This window comes from Triturus cristatus, chromosome 2_1, assembly GCF_964204655.1.
Source record: "Triturus cristatus chromosome 2_1, aTriCri1.1, whole genome shotgun sequence".
NCBI lineage: Eukaryota > Metazoa > Chordata > Amphibia > Caudata > Salamandridae > Triturus > Triturus cristatus.
In genome coordinates, this window is record NC_140581.1 from 523606669 (window position 1) to 523613315 (window position 6647).

Here is a 6647-nt window from a genome sequence, read left to right on the forward strand (position 1 = left end):
ATGTCAACTAAGCTCCGGGCAGCTTACTTTTAAAAATGAAGCAAGGAAGTAATGTGTCGGAGCTGAAGCTTCTCCGTCGTTGAGAAGATTGGATCGAGATGCGCTTCCTCACTTGTGCACTGCCGCTGTTCCGGCCGCTCGGCCATTGCCGTTGTCGGAGCTGTCGGGGTTCGGATTTCTTGCAGCTGTGGGCACCGAAGGCCGTGACATCGGAGTCGCCGAGGCATCGAGAGTAGGCCTGGGCGAAGCACTACGCTACGCTCGCGTAGTTTGCAAAGTTCGCGCTACTTCGCACTACGCGAACTGCACATAGCACAGTGCGAACACGCGTAGCGTAGTGTTGCGTAGTGCTGCGGTCATTTTTTGCTTGCTCGCGGTCCTCAACAACAAGTTGGCGACCGCGAGCAAGCAAAATGACATCCCGGCGAGACTTTTTCCTTGTTCGCGATCGCGAGCATGGAAAATAAACCTCCCGGCGAGATTCCCAACGCGAGGAGGTCAGGTTTCTCATTGCGAGTGGTCGCGTATGATCGCGACCGCTCGCGATGAAAAACTACCAGTTCGCGTCGAGAAAGCTGCCGCTCGAGTAAAAATCTACCCGAGCAGCAGAAAACTACAGCTCGCACTGTGCGAGATTCCATTTTCAATGATTGCACAGTGCCGGTTGCTTGTCCGCACTGTGCAATCATTGAAAACAACATCTTGCACAGTGCGAACATGTTACTACGCAGTTCGCGAAGTGCTACGCGTAGCTCGCGTAGTGCGAACTTCACTTTGCGTAGCTTCGCGAAGTGCTACTTCGCGAACTACGCCCACCCTTAAGAGAGGCGCCGAGGTTCTATGGCCTGTACTTTGGGCAACCAGCAACCCGCAACCCGCTCTATACAGCACTTCCCAGCTGAGGGCACTGACCTCCACCGCCGCTCCACTGCCTCCCTTAAGCGGCCTGGTAAGTCACAATAACTTACTCCGAGTGTGGCTAGCGACTGTGGCTGTGGCTGTGGGCGTTGTGAGGCACAATCTCTCAGACAGCCTGTGGAGAAAGCAGAGCCACTGCGGTTCGCAAGCAGAGGAGCAGAGAACCAGACTCTGTCGACCGCGTCGCCTGCCCGCCTGCCAGCCTGCCCGCTAGAGTCAGCACCAGAGCCAAAGCAAAGTTAAAAGCATCTCGACACCGAGGAAGCAAGTGGCACGCCGCAGTGGCAATGGTGGTTGTGTTCATGCTTTAATCATCTTCCACGAGAGCCCAAGAACCTACAACCAGTGGTGTTGAAGTGAAGTGGTATTGTAGTGGTGTTGGAGCTGCAGAGAAGGAGCAGCGAAGTTTTTTCTTGACTTTCCCGTCACCTAGAAATTCAACTTGCCGGGGAGCGGGTGGTGGGGGGGGGGTTTCAGGGGAGTGGGGGAGGTCTTTACTCTCCTTGCTCCAGGCTCCCAGCGCGACCATTAAAACTTGCGGGTGCAGGTGTTTTCCGCAAGATGCTGGAGGTCGGCGGTTGGTTTAAAGTTAAATCACAGAGGTTCACAGTGCTTCAGACACAGCAGGAGTGGAGTGTAACGTACAGAGCACAGTGAACATGAAGGGAGGTGTAGAGGAATGGAGAGCGACTGGCCTAGAGGAAGGTCTGGAGAGGTGATGAGATAAGGGGCCGAAGAGTTCAAAGCGATCTTCAACCACCTGGCTAATATGCTCTAGTTTGATAGGCTGTTAGGTTACCACCGCTTCTCCAAATCTCGCTAATTCCCTCTGGTCCCATAAAACCTTGAGGGATTACAATAGAATATCTTGTAATGCCATCCAGGTGCTTGCGCTCAAATGCACCAATAGATTCAGCTACAGGACTGTCATGGCCATGTGCAAGCTCAGCAAGTCATTCCACAGACCACCGTAGTCCCCTTAAACTCCAAAAAACTATCCGACGAAGGAGAAATAGGGAACACCTTTCACATCTGAAAACCTACCCATCGGTGATGTCAATGCTCACGAAGGGTGTAAGGAGCTCCAAACGTGGTAAGGTGGCAAAGGAAGAGGAAAAGGAGGTCAAGGAAGAAGGAGATGGACACCCATGTAAAATCAGAAAATGAGGAGGGCGTTCAGTCCGCTCTCCCAGAGTTTAAAGTGACTCCTTATCCCACCGTAATTACTCACCATCAGAACACAGGCGAAAACATTCAGGTGCCGATTCCGGACGGACGGAGCCCGGGGCGGGGGGGGGACGCCCTCCCCGGGGCCCCCAGGGGCCCGGCCAGAGCTCCTGAACCCAGGCGAGCGAGGGGAGGCTCCCCGGACGCAACGGAACCCCGTCCCGGGCCTTTGCGAGTGCCGCAGGCCGGGGGACCGGGCCCGGGGACGGAGACCCCGACCCGGAGCCCGCCCGGGCCCCTGGACCCAGCCGGGGCCCCCGGGACCGCAGGCGATGGGGAAGCCTCCCCGGGCCCTCCGGACCCCGCCATGGGCACCCTGCCACGCGGCAGGACCCCGGACGGAGCCCGGGGCGGGGAGGCCGCCCTCCCCGGGGCCCCCAGGGGCCCAGACGGAGCTCCTGAACCCAATACAGCGAGGGGAGGCTCCCCGGCCACAACGGAACCCCGTCCCGGGCCTTTGGCAGTGCCGCAGGCCGGGGGACAGGGCCCGGGGCCGGAGACCCCGACCCGGGGCCCGGCCGGGCCCCTGGAACCAGCCGGGTCTCCCGGGCTCGCAGGCGCAGGGGAAGCCTCCCCGGGCCCTCCGGACCCCTCCCCGGGCACCCTGCCACGCGGCAGGACCCAGGACAGAGCCCGGGGCAGGGAGGCCGCCCTCCCCGGGGCCCCCAGGGGCCTGGACGAAGCTCCTGAACCCAATACAGCGAGGGGAGGCTCCCCGGCCACAACGGAACCCCGTCCCGGGCCTTTGGCAGTGCCGCAGGCCGGGGGACAGGGCCCGGGGCCGGAGACCCCGACCCGGGGCCCGGCCGGGCCCCTGGAACCAGCCGGGGCTCCCGGGCTCCCAGGCGCAGGGGAAGCCTCCCCGGGCCCTCCGGACCCCTCCCCAGGCACCCTGCCACGCGGCAGGACCCAGGACTGAGCCCGGGGCGGGAAGGCCGCCCTCCACGGGGCCCCCAGGGGCCCGGCCGGAGCTCCTGAACCCAATACAGCGAGGGGAGGCTCCCCGGCCACAACGGAACCCCGTCCCGGGCCTTTGGCAGTGCCGCAGGCCGGGGGACTGCGCCCGGGGCCGGAGACCCCAACCCGGGGCCCGGAGCGGGCCCCTGGAACCAGCCGGGGCTCCCGGGCTCGCAGGCGCAGGGGAAGCCTCCCCGGGCCCTCCGGACCCCGCCATGGGCACCCTGCCACGCGGCAGGACCCCGGACGGAGCCCGGGGCGGGGAGGCCGCCCTCCCCGGGGCCCCCAGGGGCCCAGACGGAGCTCCTGAACCCAATACAGTGAGGGGAGGCTCCCCGGCCACAACGGAACCCCGTCCCGGGCCTTTGGCAGTGCCGCAGGCCGGGGGACAGGGCCCGGGGCCGGAGACCCCGACCCGGGGCCCGGCCGGGCCCCTGGAACCAGCCAGGGCTCCCGGGCTCGCAGGCGCAGGGGAAGCCTCCCCGGGCCCTCCGGACCCCTCCCCGGGCACCCTGCCACGCGGCAGGACCCAGGACAGAGCCCGGGGCAGGGAGGCCGCCCTCCCCGGGGCCCCCAGGGGCCTGGACGGAGCTCCTGAACCCAATACAGCGAGGGGAGGCTCCCCGGCCACAACGGAACCCCGTCCCGGGCCTTTGGCAGTGCCGCAGGCCGGGGGACAGGGCCCGGGGCCGGAGACCCCGACCCGGGGCCCGGCCGGGCCCCTGGAACCAGCCGGGGCTCCCGGGCTCCCAGGCACAGGGGAAGCCTCCCCGGGCCCTCCGGACCCCTCCCCAGGCACCCTGCCACGCGGCAGGACCCAGGACGGAGCCCGGGGCGGGGAGGCCGCCCTCCACGGGGCCCCCAGGGGCCCGGCCGGAGCTCCTGAACCCAATACAGCGAGGGGAGGCTCCCCGGCCACAACGGAACCCTGTCCCGGGCCTTTGGCAGTGCCGCAGGCCGGGGGACGGCGCCCGGGGCCGGAGACCCCAACCCGGGGCCCGGAGCGGGCCCCTGGACCCAGCCAGGGCTCCCGGGCTCGCAGGTGCAGGGGAAGGCCCTCCGGGCACCCTGCCACACGGCAGGACCCAGTTGCCGGCTGAGGACCGAGAGGGGTCCCAGAGTACCCTGTCCCTAGTACTCCGGAGGAAGGCTACCCCCCGTTCTTGAAACCCGCGCGCTCCGAGTGACGGAGGGGACCCTAGGGGCGAATGCACCCGGCCTCCTGGAGCCCTGGCTGGGATCCGAGAGGCGAATGGACCCTCATCGGGACTTCCAGGCCCAGCCCTGCCATCTGGTCGCCCCATTGGAAAGCATTGCGTGCGACCAGATGGCCGAGGGGAAAGGAGCCACCAGATGGCCGGCAACTGAAAGGACTCCCGTCTGCCCGAGCCATAGCGGTAGGGCTCCCGCCTGCCCACCCGCACACCCGCACACCAAGGGCTTTGGGGGGGACTCTGCTTCCCGGGTTGGCCTCGGGCACGGGGAGGTCCAGCGGAGCTCTCGGGGCCTGGGCGCCCGGGGGAGGACTGCCCGGGACCCGTGGAGCCCGTCCCTGGGCACTTTGCCATACCGCGGCCCGGAGCAGGGAAGCCCCGGAGGCCCGGGAGGATGTTGCCCGGGCGTAGCCCATCTGGTCACCGGCAATGAACCGCACAGCCCCGGCATGGGTGTTCCGGCATACCCTGCCCCTACTAATCCGGAGGAAGGATACCCCCCTTTCTTGTAACCCGCGCGCTGCGAGTGATGGAGGGGACCCTAGGCGCGGACGCGCCCGGCCTCCTGGAGCCCTGGCTGGGATCCGGGAGGCAAATGGACCCTCATCGGGACTTCCAGGCCGGCCCGGCCATCTGGTCGCCCCATTGGAAAGCATTGCGCGCGACCAGATGGCCGAGCGGAAAGGAGCGACCAGATGGCCGGCAACTGAAAGGACTCCCGCCTGCCCACCCACCAGGGGCTCGGGGTGGGACTCTGCTTCCCGGCTGGGCCTCAGGCACGGGGAGGACCACCGGAGCTCTCCGGGCCTGGGCGCCCGGGGGGGGGGAGGACTGCCCGGGACCCGTGGAGCCCGTCCCTGGGCACTTTGCCATGCCGCGGCCCGGAGGAGGGAAGCCCCGGAGGCCTGGGAGGATGTTGCCCGGGCGTAGCCCATCTGGTCCCCGGAACGATACCCCCCTTTCTTGTAACCCGCGCGCTGCGAGTGACGGAGGGGACCCTAGGCGCGGACGCGCCCGGCCTCCTGGAGCCCTGGCTGGGATCCGGGAGGCAAATGGACCCTCATCGTGACTTCCAGGCCGGCTCGGCCATCTGGTCGCCCCATTGGAAAGCATTGCACGCGACCAGATGGCCGAGGGGAAAGGAGCGACCGGATGGCCGGCAACTGAAAGGAGCCATAGTGGTAGGGCTCCCTGCCTGCCCACCCACGCAGGGCTCCAGGGCTCTGCACCAGGGACCCTTGTCCCGGGCAGACGGACACTTGTCAGGCCGCAGGACGGGGCCTCCCACGCCCCAGGCCCTAGCCGAAACCCAGGCCCCGGGGCCGGTCGCTGCTTCTCAACCCAGCCAGGCCGGGGAGACCGGGGAGCCTCCTTCGCCCCGGTGGACCCCTGTCCCCAGCGCCCGGACCCTCGGCTGGCTTGCGGGACAGGGGGCTCCCTCACCCCGGGACGGAGCTCCAGCACCGGGCCCAGCTTCCGGATCCCCCAGCCAGGCCGGGGAGAGCCTCCCCGGGCCCTCGATGGACCCCCATCCCCAGCGCCCGGACCCTCGGCTGGCTTGCGGGACAGGGGGCTCCCGCACCCTGGGACTGAGCTCCAGCACCGGGCCAAGCTTCCGGATCCCCCAGCCAGGCCGGGGAGAGCCTCCCCGCGCCCTCGGTGGACCCCCGTCCCCAGCGCCCGGACCCTCAGCTGGCTTGCGGGACAGGGGGCTCCCTCACCCCGGGACAGAGCTCCAGCACCGGGCCCAGCTTCCGGACCCCCAGCCAGGCCGGGGAGAGCCTCCCCGGGCCCCGGTGCACACCCGTCCCCAGCGCCCGGACCCTCGGCTGGCTTGCGGGGCAGGGGGCTCCCGCACCCCGGGACGGAGCTCCAGCACCGGGCCCAGCTTCCGGCCCCCCAGCCAGGCCAGGGAGAGCCTCCCCGGGCCCCGGTGGACACCCGACCCCAGCGCCCGGACCCTCGGCTGGCTTGCGGGACAGGGGGCTCCCGCACCCCGGGACGGAGCTCCAGCACCGGGCCCAGCTTCCGGACCTCCAGCCAGGCCGGGGAGAGACTCCCCGGGCCCCGGTGGACACACTGTCCCCAGCGCCCGGACCCTCGGCTGGCTTGCGGGACAGGGGGCTCCCGCACCCCGGGACGGAGCTCCAGCACCGGGCCCAGCTTCCGGACCCCCAGCCAGGCCGGGGAGAGACTCCCCGGGCCCCAGTGGACACACTGTCCCCAGCGCCCGGACCCTCGGCTGGCTTGCGGGGCAGGGGGCTCCCGCACCCCAGGACGGAGCACCAGGCCCAGCTCCCGGACCCCCAGCCAGGCCGGGGAGAGACTCCC